The 16,577-nt window shown below is 46.5% G+C and overlaps 1 protein-coding gene and 1 pseudogene across 7 annotated transcripts in view; both read left to right on the forward strand.

Moving 5' to 3' along the window:
- TLR12P (toll like receptor 12, pseudogene) lies at window positions 7,840–10,946 on the forward strand (annotated as a pseudogene).
- The window catches only part of ZSCAN20 (zinc finger and SCAN domain containing 20), a 28,197-nt gene continuing 26,349 nt past the window's right edge, over window positions 14,730–16,577 (forward strand). For 3 of the 7 annotated variants that reach the window (XM_084963764.1, XM_021095857.2, XM_084963765.1), the window contains exon 1: window positions 14,751–14,786. The gene's annotated coding sequence lies outside the window, so the exon portion shown is untranslated. Of the gene's footprint in view, window positions 14,791–16,577 lie in introns of all 7 variants that reach the window. The other 4 variants (XM_084963763.1, XM_084963766.1, XM_003127776.5 and 1 more) reach the window with 2 other exon arrangements.

A 16,577-nucleotide genomic window follows, 5' to 3' on the forward strand; every position in this document is an offset into this window, starting at 1 on the left:
TATGCCACTGGTGTGGCCCTAAAAACCAAAAAAAAACAAAAAAAAACTGATCTGACTTCAGCCTTTTCCCATAAACTCCTCTCATCCCAACCCAGGCAGGGGATGGTAAGACCCCTGTCTTCTGAATGTGTGTGGGGTGCAGTGGGCCAGGGTGATGGTGGGAGCGGTCTTGACTCCAGGAGCTTCACTTCACTTCCTATGGTTGGGAGTGGAGGTCACTTGTTGTCACTAACCCTCCATCCCCACCTGGCCAGAATGTGGCCTTGGGTGATGATCCCAGCTCTGCCACCTGCCCTCTGCTTGGCTCTGGAAAACCCCCTTCTACTCTCTGGGTCTTGGTTTCCTCATCTGAAAAAGGAAGCTTTGGACTGAATGAACTCAGAGGGCCTTTCTAGCTAAGTCTGTAAATCTCTGCAATCCCCAATCCTCGAATAAATAGAGAAAGGAAAGAGACAGGGCAGGAATCCCAGAGCTTCTCATCCGATGCCCACCCTCCAGCCCTGACTTGGGGAATTAGGGTAAAGCAGGTTAATCTGGTTACTGTAACAAAGGGAAACAGAGGCAGCCCCATTCTAATATTTCCTTTCCTTTTACCTGACTGCAAACTCTACTCTTTTCACTTTTAAATAGGAAAAAGCCAGCTGGGCAAACATCAAAAGGGTAGAGCCTATAGTTTCACATTCTAAATGCTCTGGAGTATGTCCTGGGAGTGTGGTAGTCAGGCACAGACCCAGGTGTCAGGGGATGATAAGGACCTGTTACGCATCCCTCTTCCACTAGACTGAGAGCCCTCCAGGGGCAGAGTTTATGCCACATGTAGCTTCATAAGAGTAGTAGATGCTAGTGGGTTGAGGGGCCTCCTTTTCCTCCCTGACATATGAACAGTTGAGAAGTATGCCAAAGAATAAACTCTCTTCTTTCCTATTGGAGAGCTGATAATGCAGACTATGTCTTAGAGCTGCAGACACAGCAGTTAGCCCTAGTTTTATCGACTTAAAAATATGCACAACTTAAAAGTCAAGAGTTAAGTTTTATTTGGGGCAAAAGGAGGATGATAGCCTGGAAGGCAGCATTTTGGATAGCTCTGAAATACCACTCCCAAGAGATGGGGGAAATGTCAGCATAGATGTGATTTCAGTGAAGGGGGAGGTACCCGCAGCCATGCACATGTTTTACAGAAGTTTGCTGCTGGTCTTGTGAAGGTTACTATTAGGCATGGGAGAGGATGTCACAATGAAGGATTTTAGTGCTTTTCTAGGTATGAGGAGAAGGCAAGAATTGGGCTTATAAAATCTTCCCCTGAAAATATCTAACTATCTGAAGACCTGTTCTGCCAGTTTTCCCAGAGCACAGAGTGCTTCCCTCCTGATCTGCACCCTGAGCTCCTTTCAAGGGGGTGTTGAGGGTCAGCAGCTACAGTGGCTCCTGATTCAGTCCATGTAGAGGCAGATGCAGGTGCCAGGGTCCAGTTCACACCATCCACTTAGAGACAGTGCAAGGAATATGCACATCTCCCCACGGGAGGTCTGGTCTTATGAAACTCGGTACATGAAGCAGATGTGAATGTGTTCTCCCAAAGGGAAAGGCAGGAGGAGGGCACAGAGCTCCACGTACCCACTGTTCTTTGCCAAACTCATCAATAATGTAGGTCCCACTTCTTCCTCCAGGACGTGTGAAAGGCTGAAGACCCAGGAGGATTGTACTAATGGAGGTTTCTGCACATGGAAGCAGGAGTGGATAAGAAGCATTCGCCCCTAACTACACAGTTCTAGGCATGTATCATGAACTCAGTAAGTTACGCATAGAGCGGTGGATATTTATCATTTTTTTGGCTGCCCAGTGTCCAAGCTTCTTCCTATGTTTCTTTTTTATGGGAGAGAGTTCACTCATCCACAGGGAGGTAGTGTCTGCTTCTCACTAGAGAAGATGTAAACTACCAATGGCTTGCATTCTCAACCTCCTTTGAACTGTAGTGTAGACTAATGAACTAGTATTCACAAATTAGATAAGTCTGATATTTATTTATTTATTTATTGCCTTTTTTAGAGCTGCACCTGTGGCATATGGAAGTTCCCAGCCTAGAGGTCAAATTGGATCTGTAGCTGCCAGCCTACATCACAGTCATAGCAATGCCAGATCTGAGCCGTATCTGCAACCTACTCCACAGCTTATGGCAATGCTGGATCCTTAACCCACTGAGCAAGGCCAGAATCAAACCCATGTCCTCACGGATACTAGTTGGGTTCATTACTGCTGAGCCACGATGGGAACTCCATGATAAGTCTGATTGTTAAATCATGAGACAGTGAAAACAAAGTAAGGACTGAGCAAAATCCCCTTTTGGTGATGGGATAGAAGGGGCAGCAGGGAGCTATATCTGATTTCTAGTCTAGTAGCAGCTCCAGCATCCAGTTTTTGCCAGATGGGCAGTGCAAGCCAGCCCAGCAACAGCAGAAGTGGTGTCCCTGCTGGTTTAGTTCTGTAGCGTGATTTGGGATGTTGATCCTGTATGGCCATAGTTCTGGTTCTGAACACCCCACCCCCACCCCAAAAGTCCATGACCTACCCCCAATCCTTTCCATAAACGTATTTTCTGCTTTAATCAACCCGAGTCAACTTCTGTTGGATGTAATTAAAACCTGGCTCATACAGAGGGGTTGCAAACTACAGACCCTCAGGAAAAGAGGAAGAATCTGAAGATTGGTTATTTGTTCCTATTGGGACCAAAGACAGTGAAAATCCAGCTTTATGCAATGGGGCTCTGATAGATCAGACGATGGCAAAATGGTCAGTTAAATGAAAACTTCCAGTTAGCTAAAATGAAATGCTCATTGAAAGCAAAACTCTAAGAGGCTGAGTGGACATTCTATAGAGCAGTATGTGGGGCATAGAGACATCATGCTCATATACTAACTACTCGGCTCCAAGGTCTACCTAAAAGCTAAAGACTTTTGATGACTGTTATTGAAGAATCTCACATTTCTTGCAGAGTCAGGAACAAGGGGAAGAGGTATATTTCTGGGGCCCAGGGCCCCAAGTCAACCAGTGGGAAGCCAGAACTATAGCAAGTCTGCCCTGTTGGAGTTGGAATCACAGAAGAGTTGCCACCGCTGCTGGTGGTGGTGCTATACCAAAGCAGAGAAGGAGGGGAAAGACATCTGAGCCTTTTCCTTTCTCCTGCCCTCCAACCTCCTACTCACACAGAAGTCAGGAAATATGACTTATATCAGTTCACTTGAGACATGGAACAGAGGAGGGGAAGGAGAGGAATGGATCTGAGAAACCAGAAATGGTACCAAAGGAAAGCCACCTTCTTCACAATCAAGAGACGGATACCTGCTGTCAGATTCCAGTGTATCTAGAAGGTCATTACAAAGTCAGACCCAGGAGAAAAGTCAAATGAGGGTAAAGTTTGCTGATATGTACTGGCAAATAGATCCTGAGGGTGTTGCTAGATCAAGGAAGGTGCAATATAATTTTAGATTATACTGACTTTATTTATATGGATGCATTTACCAGAGACCCTTATTTTAGTAGGCTAGTTTGAGTAGCCAGAAGAGTTCTAATTATTTGCTTGGCTAGTTGGCTGAGTCTTGGACTAAAAAGTGGTCTACTGAACAAAGTTAAGATGTCATAAATTCCTCAGTATAGAGATTGGAGAAGGGATAGAGAAGGGAAATTTGAATATTGGGTACATTTCCATGTTCAATGTTTTCTCCATCCACTATTTCTACAATGGTCCCAGAAGACAGTCCTTTTAGGAGAGCAGTGAGAAATTCATCAGTGAGGGAACAATATCCTCTTTGAAAATCACTGTCATGTCTATTGTCTGTAAGGCTGAGGATAGTCATAGGATGCTGCAGTTGAAGTGGGCTCCCTGATTTCAATAGGGTTACCAGGGTTCTAGGGTGGTAGAGTCCAAGCAGGCACACTAAAGGCAAGGTGGGAGTTCCCATGGTGGCTCAGTGGTTACAAACTTGACTAGTATCCATGAGATCATGGGTTCAATCTCTGGCCTCACTCAGTGAGTTAAGGGTCAGACATTGCTGTGAGCTACGCTGTAGGTTGCAGACTTGGCTCAGATCTAGCATTGCTGTGGCTGTGGTGCAGGCTGGCAGCTGCAGCTGCAATTTGACCCGCGCCCTGGAAACTTTCATTTGTCACAAATGCAGCCCTAAAAAGACAAAAAAAAAAAAAAAAAAAAAAAAAAAAGGCAAAGTGGACATGGTTACTAAGTAGGCATCAGAAAGGAATTCAGATGCTAGATGAGTAACAAATGCCCACTCCTCTCTCTTTGCCTGTCCATTGACATACCTCCTTTTCTCAATACTTACTTCCATTCAAAGCTTTCACCAACTATAACACAACCAGCCCTTAAAGAAAAAAAACTGGTAATGTATTCAAATCATCTTCAAAAGAGTCAGCCTAAATCTCATCAGTAACTGTATTCAGCTGTATATCCACAGTCTGTGGGTGATGGTCACCCCTCTGATAACTGCTATTTTGTCTAAAAATTCCATAATCTGAGAAATAAATTGTAAAATTAATTACCACCAATACACCAATACACTATTAAAGGAGAGAAAAATTAAGATAATTAAATTAATGCACTTGACTGAATCTAAGAATCGGTGGTAAAAGAAACCCTTATTTTATGTACCATTAAGGAAAAGGATCCAGTAAATGATGACACAATCTCATCACTTATAACTTAGAGCTATTTTATATTTATTTAGACATAGATATAACTGTTTATCTTATATAACTTTAGGCATACAAAAATTAAAATACAAGGAAAATATATTGATTATGGTATTCCTCAGACATCTTTATATTTATAATCCTACTCTGAATTCCCCCTTTGCTACTTCTCCAACAAAGATTATTTGCCCTACTGTCTTCTTTCCTTGCATTTTTTTTTAAAAAACATACAATAACTTTTCATTTCAATGTAGAACTACGGTGTAATATTTCAGAAGGTATTTTAAAGGACTCAATGACACTTACAACTCAATTGAAGTTATATTAATATGAACTGCTATGGCCAAGGCAGTATATGTGCAGTCAAAAGTAATGACAAAATGAATGCTGCCTGGTTACCAGCAATAGCAAGGTAATTAATTTTAGGATGCAGCTTTATTTCGAAGGTGTTAAAAATGAAAAATGGAAAAAAATTTTATGATTGATGAAATATAATAATTAATATAAAGTACACATAACAATAGTTCCCTTTGTGGCTCAGCAGGTTAAGGACCTGATGTAGTGTCTGTGAGGATGCAGGTTCGATCCCTGGCCTCACTCATTGGGGTAAGGATCCAGCATTGCTGCAGCTTGGATCTGATGTTACTGCGGTGAAGACCTCAGGTGCAGCTCCAGTTCGACCCCTAACCTGGGAACTTCCATATGCCACAGGTGCAGCTGTAAAAAGATTAAAAAAAAAAAAAAAAAAAAAGATAAAAAAAGAAAAAAACGCACATGACAAAACAAGGAATAAAATAGAGGTCTATATTTATAGTTCTTTTTTCTGATGTATCTTTTACTTCTGTTCTCCAATTACCCTTCCATGTTCAGTTTAGCTTAATCCAGTACCTCCAACTGTTGTCGTTGTTTGTTTATCCAGTAGGGTAACCAAAATCTTCATTTTTGAGGAATTTGAGTCATTGGTGGTTCTACCAACATAGGGTTCCCGTAGTGGCAATTCTTGTCTTTTTTCCTGTTTATGTAATGGGTCACTTTGTTATTTTCTTTTAGCTACCCTTAAGATTTTCTCATTATCAATTATTTTCAACATTTTAATGATGTCATGCTCATTGTGGTTTTCTTTGTGTTTATCCTCCTTAAGGTTTCTTGAAATTCATTATATATGGGGTTTAGAGTTTTCATTACATTTGGAAAATTTGGGGTTCTTATTTCTTCACACTCCCTCTCTCCTTTTTCCCCTTGGGACTCCAATTACGCATGTGTTAGACTGTGGTATTTTCTTACAGGTTATTGAGGTTTTGTTCACATAGGATAGTTTCTATTTCTAGGTCTTCCAGTTCACTGATTATTTTCTTCTATAGTGCGGAATATGTTCTTATTCCTATCCTGTGGACTTTTCATTTCAGATTTTGAATTTTTCAGTTCCAGAACTTCCTTCCTATGAGATCCCTTCGGGTTGGGTTTGTGACTCAACAGAATGTCATTGTTCCTCTTAAGGCAGCTGACCTCTAGGACTCCCTCTCCTTCCAGGCTCTGGTAATTTCCAGGCCTTACCTCTTCAGTTCTAGGAGTGTTGATGGCTTGCTGGCCCTGGAATTCCTACACTACCCCTCCTATTATAGGTAAGCCCTGCTAACACCTTTGTGGTTAGCTTCTTTCCACACCAACCTCTTAGAAGAATCCTAATTGAAGGTGCTATTTCCTTTTGAGATCCTGACTAGTGCATTTGTATATTAGAAAGTTTTAAAAGTATCTAGTATCCAGTATTTTTGCTAAACATTCTTTAGTTTTAATAGTTTATTTCTAGAAATTCTTGAATTTCCTATGTAGACAATAACATCTTATAAATGGTGAACTTTTGGGTTTTGGAAAAACTTATAATTTTATAATTTTAATTTCTATTCTTTTTTTTTCTTTAGGGCTACACCCATGGCATATGGAAGTTCCCAGGCTAGGGGTCCAACTGGAGCTGTGGCTGCCACGCTATACCACACCACAGCAATGCAGGATCTGAGCTGTATCTTCGATCTTTGCCACAGCCCATGGCAATGCCAGATCCTCAATCCACTGAGTGAGGCCAGGGATTGAACATGCAACCTCATGGTCCCTAGTCAGATTTATTTCCACTGCATCACAACAGGAACTCCATTAATTTCTCTTTTTTTTCTTTCTCATTCTCCTAGCTAAGGCCTCTATTACCATGTTAAATAGAAGTAATTATAGCAGTCTCATTCCTATAATGTAATGTAGGTGATAGTTCACCATTAATAATTATACATATTGTAGATCTGGGGTAGATACCCTTTTATGAGTCAAGGAATTCTTCTTCTTTTTGAGTTTATTATTTAAAAAAAATCATGATCGGGTATTGAATCATATTGAGAGGTTTACTATGTTGTTTGAGATAATCATAAAGCTCCTTTTTTTTTCTTGTTTTGCTCTCCCTTGAGGTCTTGGCTCCATCCTGGTACTTTGGCACCTTGGCACACCAAGGTCAAAGATATGGAGACTGTTCTTCTTAGCTTTAGCCTGGAAGTGTAGGAATGGAGCCCTTCCAGTCCTCTTGGGTAAATTTTGGGCTTCTTGGAATCTTCCAAGATGTCCATGAAGCCATCATTTCGATGTATTAATTTGTTTGCAAAACATATCCTTTTGTAAAAAAATCCTGATTTATTCAAGACCTCCTTTCTATTACAGTAGTAAAATAGTAAAGAGAGTGTTGAAGGCAGAAACCCTACTCAGACACCCATATGTAATTAACAGCAATCTTATGAAGAAGCAGGTATTGGTATGCTTGGTTTACAGGTGAGGAAACTGAAGCCCAGAGAGTAGAAGTGCACTGCCCAGGACAATGGCAGCATGGGATCCTGGACCTCGGCCCCCAGACCTTGTGCTCACAAACACTGCTTGCTCCCTCACAACAGGGAAGCAAGCCCTAGATCCCACTTCCCATGCGTATACTTCTGTCTTTCCCTTCTGTCAGCTCTAAGCATCTCTGTGTCTGGTCCCACCCTCCCAGTCATTCTTCAGTTTGGAAGCATTGTGGCCCTTCAACGCTGCTTCCAGACCCTCCTAGGTACACTGGGAACTGTGCATCCCGTCAGTGTTGTGAGTATTGAGTATATATGTGCGTAAGTGTGTGGGGAGGATGGGGTCTGGGTTCCTTGCTGGAGGAGGGAAGGGAGCAGAGAGAAGGCTTCTAATTCTGTCTTCTTTGTGGACCAGGCTGGCTGCTGGGATGGGCAGGCACTTGCTGTGGTCTGGTCTGCTCCTGTCCCTTCCTCTGACCTCAGGCAGGATGGCTTCTAACTGCCTGGTGACTCCTGGCTGCCTCTGGTCTCCCGCTTCCTCCTGTTCTGCCCTTTGGACTCCAGCCTGCCCCTCCTTGCGGTATGCTCCTTGGTGATTTGGTGCCCTAGAGCGTGGAGGGACTCTGTCTTGCTTGGTTCTGCTTCCATGCTGTGCCTGGATGCTTTCTCCCCCTTCTCTGGGCTCAAGGTCCTGGGGCTGAGCCTGCATGTCACCCACTTCCCGACAGAAGCTTTCTGCAGCGTAGGCAGCTGCAGCATCCCTTTTTTTTTTTTTTTTTTTTTTTTTTTTTTTTTTTTTTGTCTTTTTGCCTTTTCTAGGGCTGCTTCCTGCAGCACATGGAGGTTCCCAGGCTAGGGGTCTAATTGGAGCTGTAGCCACTGGCCTACACCACAGCCACAGCAACTCCAGATCTGAGCCACATCTGTGACCTACACTATAGCTCATGGCAACGCCGGATCCTAAACCCACTGAGCAAGGTCAGGGATCGAACCTGAAACCTCATGGTTCCCAGTCGGACTCGTTAACCACTGCGCCACGATGGGAACTCCATGCAGCATCCCTTTTTCAGAAGCCCCCACACGGATTACTTCTTTCTACCCCCCGATGCCTTTGGCAACCAAAGTTCCTTCCAGCACCTTGCTTTCTTGGGCCCCTGTATGGATGGCAACATGGGTGTCTGGATGCCTCCCAGTCTATGGAGGCTGGCTGTCAAGTATAGTTGCCTTCAGAAAGTAGGGGAGCTGGCTGACATCTTCCCAGACCTGGTGCTTTTCTCCTCCTCTGGTGATGTCTGGAGCCCGAACACTCAATTGGCTGAAGATGGCCAATTCTGGGGAACCTCCAAGGATTGGAGACTCTGCATCTGGACCGCACAAAGATGAAGTCAGTTGCAGTGGTGGCGCTGGGGCTGCAGAGCTTGGACACCCTGTCTGTGATAAACACTTGCCCAGTTTGAGCTGTAGGAGCTGAATCTGGGACCCACTCTGATAGGGTGCGTAGCTCTGGAGGCCCTGGCTTCCTGCCACAGCTTGAAGAGCTTGGGTCTCAAGAACAGTGGCCTGACTGACCTGCCACCAGGTTTCTTGGCTGCCCTGCCCAGCCTTCAGAAACCGAACCTGAGTAGCAACCAGCTATGGAAGGCCAGGCTGTGCATGAATGAGACAGGGGCTGTGTTCAGGACTGTGGGCCCTGGATCTGTTCCAACAGTGGGCCAAAAACCCTGTTCCCAGCCACCTTCTCCTGTTTGCCCCAGCTTTGGAAGCTGCTACTTTAGGGCAATCAGCTGATTTGTCCAGAAGGCCAGGCATTTCAGGGGTTAAGGAGGCTCAAGATGTTGGACTTGGCCAAGAATCCACTGGGAGCCTTGAGTGAGGGCTGGTTGGCTCCACTGCCTGCACTACCACTCTAAACCTGCTGGTGCTGAGCCGGGCCTGGGACTTCCAGGGCCCAGAGCATCTGTACACCTTGAGAATGCATATCCCCTCTGGCCCTTCTGGGATAGTGTTATTTGTGCCCATGAACTTCTGCCTGGTGCTTCATGCAGTCTTGAGCAGGAAGCCTGGGAAGCTGGCTTCTAATGTCTTCCCAGTCTTGCAGACCTTGAATCTAAAAGGCTGGGGACTATAGCTGGAATGTCACCGAGATCTTCCTGCTCTTTGCCAACTCTCCCTGCTTGGCAAGAGCTCACAGGCCCTCTGCTTCCCAGATACCCCCATCTTCTTCCTCTGGCAGCTCCCCAGGTTCCAGTATCTAAGGGTAAGGGGAGTGGGCACAGCCCCAGGCCCTGCTGCATCACGGGGCTGACCTGCCCCTGGGAGCTGAAGCTGCAGGCACTGCAGTCCCATGCCTGGCCCCTCCCTGTGTGGCTCAAGAAGCTGGTGGGTGAGCTGCCCAGGCTCCAGGTGCTGCATCTGGTCAAAACGGGGTTGGAAACACAGTCTGCTGCTGCTTTCTGGGGCTTGGGAAGTCTTCAGGTCTTAATGCTAGACTGGAAGACAGACCTCGGGCTAGACAGCAACCTCTAAGGTCAAAGTCTCCAGATGCCCAGTACGTGCGTATTCCGAGTACGTCCTTGGCCTGCCAGTGTACCAATGCCTGGGTGGGGCCCTGGCTTGAGCAGTCCCACCCAAACATACATGCACAGAGTATCACACTAGCTGTGCCAACCAGAAGCTGAGGGCCACCCCAAGCATTCCCTTTCCCCTTTCTCTGGAGCCACTGCCCCATGACTTTGAACTTGGAACCCTTTTTGGTCAGCTCTGCCCTGCTGCTTCCTACAGGAAGCCAGAAACTCCTGGATCCTCCATCTCCAGGTCTTGTTCAGGGCTTTGGCTTCAGCATCTATAGAGTTGGAAGGGTGAGTGCAAGAGGTTCCTTTATTTGTCTCCCACTGCAGGCAAGACCAGTGGGTAATTTGAAAGTTGCCGCCTGTGCTGGAGGGAAGCCCTTCAATGGGCTGGGGGCCCCACCTCTGCTTCCCTGAGTGGGACTTTCAGCCAGGCACGTATGTTGCTGACAAGGTGGCAGAGAGGATGGCAAGTAGCTGCATCACACTCAGTGTGCTGGATCCTGCACACCCCACTCTGCATGTAGGTCCTGCACACCCCACGCTGCAGCCTGGAGCTCTGCCTGGCCACCTAGCTCCTGCTGGCTGCCCGCCCCCCCAACCCCAGCAGTGCTGCTGCTGGCCTTCCTGGAGTCTATCTCCCACTACCAGCTCCCCCACTGCCCTAGGCTGGCTTGGCTGCTCTGCAGAGGAGGCTATGGCATGTGGCCCAAGGATAAGTTCTGGACTTGGCTGGGGAGCAGGTTGGGGCAGCCTGGGTTGGGTTAGAGTGTGTTGGAGGGAGGGGAGAGGAAAAGCAAGCCAGCCTAGCCCGGAGATAGTGGGTACCTGTGGGTGTGTGACAATGACCTCAGCTTCTAGTGGAAGGTCAGGGTGCTGTGTGTGTAGAGAGGATCCACTGGTCACTTTGGGCACACAGGTTTTGATAAGGCTCTGAAGGCTGGATGAGAAAATGTGGGAGATGGCAGATGGCAGTACGATATGCCATGTGATCTCAAGATCTCCAAATCCTCTGTTAATTTACTAAATCCATGCAATTCTTGGCTTAGTTGGACTTTTTTTTTCTTTTCTTTTTTCTTTTCAGGGCTGCATCCAGGGCTCATGGAAGTTCCCAGACTAGGGGTCAAATCTGAGCTGTAGCCACTGGCCTACACACAACAATAGCAAAGCCAGATCAGAGCTGCCTCTGTAACCTACACCACAGCTCACAGCAACGCTAGATCCTTAACCCACTTAAGGGAGGCCAGGGATCGAACTCACACCTTCATGGATACTAGTCGGGTTCATTACCGCTGAGCCACGATGGGAACTCCCTGGACTTCCTGTTTCTGATGGAGCCCACATGAAGCAGAGGGTAAAGGGGCTGGGGTCATGGAAACTGTAGCCCAGAGGAAATAAAGTTGGGAAATGATGGAGAGGATGGGGAAGGAATGAGGGCGCTGAGCACTGTCAAGCTGTGGAATGGGATCCAGGCCAAGTTCAAGTGGATCTTCCAGGGGCAAATGGGCCCCCTTTGCCATCTGGGTTATAGAGGAATTGGCAGCTGAGGACCAAAAAGCTGGGATGCTGCCCAGGAGGCAGCAGATTGTTTGCCTTTTCCCTCAATAAGAACATGAAGGCATATTTTTGTTTGAGCCTCATAGCAACACCGGGATGGGGAGCTCATGCCCTTGACACTCGGCATTGCAGCGATGCTAAACTACAGGTAGCTCCCGGAACACCATGCACTCTTGCCCCGGGCCTTTGCATGTGCTGCTCCTTTACCCAAGAACACCGTTTCCCCGAGTTTCTTTCCCCTGGGGAGCTATGAGAGATCCTTTAAGACTCAGCTCAGCTGTCACCAGATGCCATCCTGACCTCCCAGCCTGGGTAAGTGGCTGCCGCTGGGTTCCCACAATCCCCTGCCCTTCCCTCTCTCAAAGTACTGATTATACTGCACTGGCTTCACAGATCTGGGGGCCTCCTGAGCAGTGGTCTTCAAAGGGGGTGCCAAGATGATCCAGTGTAGTTTGCCAAGAAAGTGTTAAAACGTCTATTTCTATTTTTTAAAATTTCATCTTATTCTGAAGCTAGACAGCCTGCTTTTTAGCCAGGCGGCGTTAGTAATATAGGATAGTATTAGACCGCCCCCCCAAAGGGTTTTGAGAGGCTAAATGACTTAATATGTCTGAGAGCAGAACCTAACAATGCACTGTCAATGTTCAATAAAAGTTAGCTTTTCACCTAATTTTCGATGTATAACATATCATTTATAAGTAGGTAAATACACACGTTTCGCTAATAGGAAACAGTGCTAATTTACTAATAGGAAACTCGATTGGGCAAGTTTGGAGAACAGGCTCTGGGGATAGGGACTGGGTTTGATTCATCTCTGCATCCTTACGGCCCAGTGCTAGCCCAGGGCAGAGAGGGTCTTGATAGACAAATGTGGACAGAAAAAAATGCTGGTGGGTGCTGGAGCACAGAACTGGGATCTAGTTCAGGCTCTGTTGCTTATTTCTAGATGAGACTAGGTGGGGCACTTGGCCTCTTGGGGCCTTAGTTTTCAGTAAAATACCAGGCATTGATTAGACAAAGGCTGAGGGAAACCAAGGACCAATTCCAGGCCAGATTTAGGGTGAGGGGCGCCCTCTTGTGTCCCTAATGGTGTCCTCTCCCTGTGCATCCTTGCCTCCATTCCTCCTCTTCAGCGCTGTGATCCTGAAGAGGATGTCCTTACCTGACCCTGCAAAGCTACCTTTCTGGCTTCAGAGCCTGCCACTCCGAGTCTCAAATGTCTCCAGCCCTCCCAGCAACTCACACTGCTGCACTGTCCCTCTCTCCACTCCACACCCTCCTCTACCTGTGATCTTTTCCTTATGGGGTGTGGGGCTGAGAAGAAACCTTTGGAGTCCTGTGTCCCGAAGTTCAAATCTCAGCCCTGGCTCATATGAGCTATGTGATCTTGAGCAGGTCACTTCATCTGTCTAAGCCCCTCATTTTCTCCTTTTAAATTGGGGATAATAATACCCACCTCTGGGGGTGGTTGTGAAGTTTCAAAAACAAGGAATGCTGGTAGGTTCCTACTACATTCACTGAGTAAAATCACATGAGTTATTACAATAAATGAGTTGGAACATATTTCACAGAGGGGAAGCACTTTGAACTGGGTCTTTAAAATTAAAATATAGAATTCCTGTAATTTTAACAATAGCTAACATGTATTGAGCACTTTCCATACTGTTGATTTCCCCAAAGTCTCCTAACTATTAGTAGAAATAGTAATAGCTAATGATGATTAAATTCCTTCTGCCAGATACAAGCTCAAGCTCTTTACATATTTTCCCCCACTTATTCCTCTAGCAAACTTTATCAGGTAGATGCCATAATTATAATTCCCATTTTACAGATAAGAAAATTGAGGCATAAAGAGGTTAAGTAATTCGCCTAAGGTTTACAACTAGTGAGTGGAAAGGCCTATATCCGGCATTTAAAAGTTGAGGTTTCAGACACAAGCAGCTTGACTTCAGAGACCATACCTAACCTGCATTATCTCATTTAATCTTTGCAACACCTTGCAGTGTGGTTCTGTTACATCACCTGTATTTTATGGAAGAGAAAACTGAAGACAAAAGAGATGCAGTAATTTGTTCAGCACCACATAGCTATGAAGTCATTGGGCTGGGATGTGGATCAGTGCCTGACTACAAAACCCACTCTTCAAACTCGGATTGCTCATACCCTAGAATATTCACAGTGGAACAAAGCAACTGCATGTCTATTAAAATCATTCTGATTATTATTATTCTAATAATGACTAACAGTCTTCCAACACCCACGAAGTGCCAAGTTCTGTACTAACTGATTTACATAATAATAGCTAATATTCGCTGTGTATTATTAAGACCCAGGTCTTTTTTTTTCTTTTTGTCTTTTTAGGGCCACACCCAGGCTAGGTGTCTAATCGGAGCTATAGCTGCCGGCCTACGCCAGAGCCACAGCAACTGCCATAGCCGAGCCACGTCTGCGACCTACACCACAGCTCACAGCCACGCAGGATCCTTAACCCACTGAGCGCAGCCAGGGATGGAACCCGCAACCTCATGGTTCCTAGTCGGATTCGTTTCCGCTGCGCCACTAAGGGAACTCCAGGACCCAGGTCTTGAGCTAATCGTTCCAGATATATTAGCCCAAGGAAGTCTCGGATGCTATTATTATTCTCACTTCACAGGTGAAGAAAGCGAGGTTCACACTAGATCCAAAGTCATGCTGCTTAAATTTGAATTGACAATTCCCGCCCACCAGTCTGGTCACCTCTAAACACCGTCTCTCCTTATTTCTCGTTTCTGCTTTCCTCTCTTCGGGGCCGGCTCTCATTTCACCCTTTCAATAGACTCCGCCCCTTCGGTTGAATGCCCGCCCACTGGGCGGTGCCATTATCCTGCAGCCTGTGGAAAGGACCGGGATCACAACAGGCCCCGCCCCCATGCGTAAACGCTGTTCGGATTTGTTCCGGTGCGGGGCTGGAGAAGATGACGCATCTATTGGCTGACGACGTCTGAAAGGTCGCAAGCGGAGGGGGCCGCCCACACGCGCTCGCGCGGTTCCTTCTGGGAGTTATAGTCGCCGACGCTCCATTCCCGGGGTGGCGCCGTTCGGGACTCCGCGTCCCAGCATTCTCTGCGCGAGCCCTGGAGCACTTCCGCCCTGTTGTGAAGTGGGTGTCTCGGTGGGTGAGTCCGGGTGGCGGGGCGGGGGCAGCTGAGACTCAAGGCTCTGGGCTGGAGACTTAGGAGGTGGTGGTGTCGCAGGGGGCCGGGGAAGGTTAGAGGGGAGAAAGAAGCTTTTGTGTGGGGTCGGGGGTGAGGGGCGGTCAGAGGATGAAGCGTCCGGTGATGGAAAGGGTCACACAAGGGTCGGGGACTAGGAGGGAGATAGAAGGCCCTGAGCGTGAAGAGGTTCTTAAGAAAGGATTGTAGCTGAGGGAAATGGGAGAAGTTCTGAAGGTGGAAGCGTCTAGAGACCTCATAGGGAAGGATAGGAGGGTTCCTGGGCCCTGGCAAGAAGTGAAGATAAGAGGGCCTGAGATTAAAGCCTGACCTTAAAATAGTGTTCCAGCCTCTCCCTGCTCATCTAAGACAAACATACTAGATTTGCTAACCCCTTACACTTTCTCTCCTGGTGGTGACCTCTGGAACCCAGTGGGTGGGACTGGCTGTGGTGTTCAGCTCCAAACCTGCACCTCTTTCCTTCTGCCAGGTGGAATTGAATGGTACCAACATCCACTTTACCCAGGTGTATTCTGATTCTTCTTGCATTCTTCCCTATTCTGGGATCTTAAAATCTTTCAATTTCCTTAACATCTGGCGACATTTCCTTGTCAGGGATTTTGCTGAAGCCTACCCCTTTTCACCTTCTTAGCTTGAACAAACACATTATAGCCACAAATCAGATGAGACCTTCTATTTAAAAACCTTCATTAACTCCCATAACCTATGGAATTAAACCCAAACACCTTAGCCTGACATTCAAGACCCTTCATGAACACCCTTTACAGCCTAATCTTGATGCTCTCAAGGTACCTATCTTGGGGAGGTTGTTTGGTCCCTCACCATTATACATGCTGTTCTTTCTGCTTAGAATATACACCTTCCTCCCAACCCCCATTCTGTCAAGAGAACCAGTCTTTCTTCTAGAACCAACTCAGCTGTTACTTGGTTCATTTAAGTCACCCCCTACTCTGGCTACCACAGACCTCTTTTACTCTATTTACCATATTTGATCATAATTATCTGTGGGTTTTTCGTTGCTGTTGGTTTTTTGTTTCTTCTACTATACTATGAGCATCTCTGGGACAGGAACAGTTTCTGAGGCACTTCCATATCCCCACTGCCCAGCTAGAATAGTAAGTACTTGATGTAAATCAGTAAATACTTCATGAATGTGTGAATAAAGACATTCCAGAGTGAGCTCCTCTAGACCAGGCTTGAAGACTGCTACTTCCAGTGGGTTTCCAGGGGTGTGAGCTTTAGTCTTTTGCCCCTCAGAGCTGTCTTTGCTGGAAGCTGATTCATTGCCTATGGGGGTTTAAGCCAGAGGTGGCAACCGCATGGTATATGTGCTGCTACTCCCCCTGCTGTGCTTGGCAGTCACAACTCATTGGTCACAGCACATACTCCCATGGGATTCAGAGTCCTTAGCACAGTTGACTAAAGTTAGTGCTTTAAATGAAGCTTATTTGCTCTTCCTGGTTTAAGCCCTTAAGTGTCAGATCAGGCTGCTCTAAGCCGTAGCTTGGACCATCAGCCATGTGAGCTCGATAGCCTTTGGAAACTCCCAGTTTCTTTTTCTTTGGAGGTCACAGACTGGTCGTGGCCTTTCCCATGGTGACGGGGCAGATCTTTCAACCCACTGTTCACTGGGGTCCCATTCCTCATGTCCATACCCACACTCACAACCCCAGGAGACAGGATGGCCTTCAGCTTCCCTGTGTTTATGAAGGGATCATGGCTTTGGTGGC

Source organism: Sus scrofa, chromosome 6, assembly GCF_054392235.1.
Source record: "Sus scrofa isolate SSC_HxYL_T2T_F1_AM1 chromosome 6, Sscrofa_HxYL_maternal_Yorkshire_Landrace_v2.0, whole genome shotgun sequence".
In the NCBI taxonomy this organism is placed as follows: Eukaryota; Metazoa; Chordata; class Mammalia; order Artiodactyla; family Suidae; genus Sus; species Sus scrofa.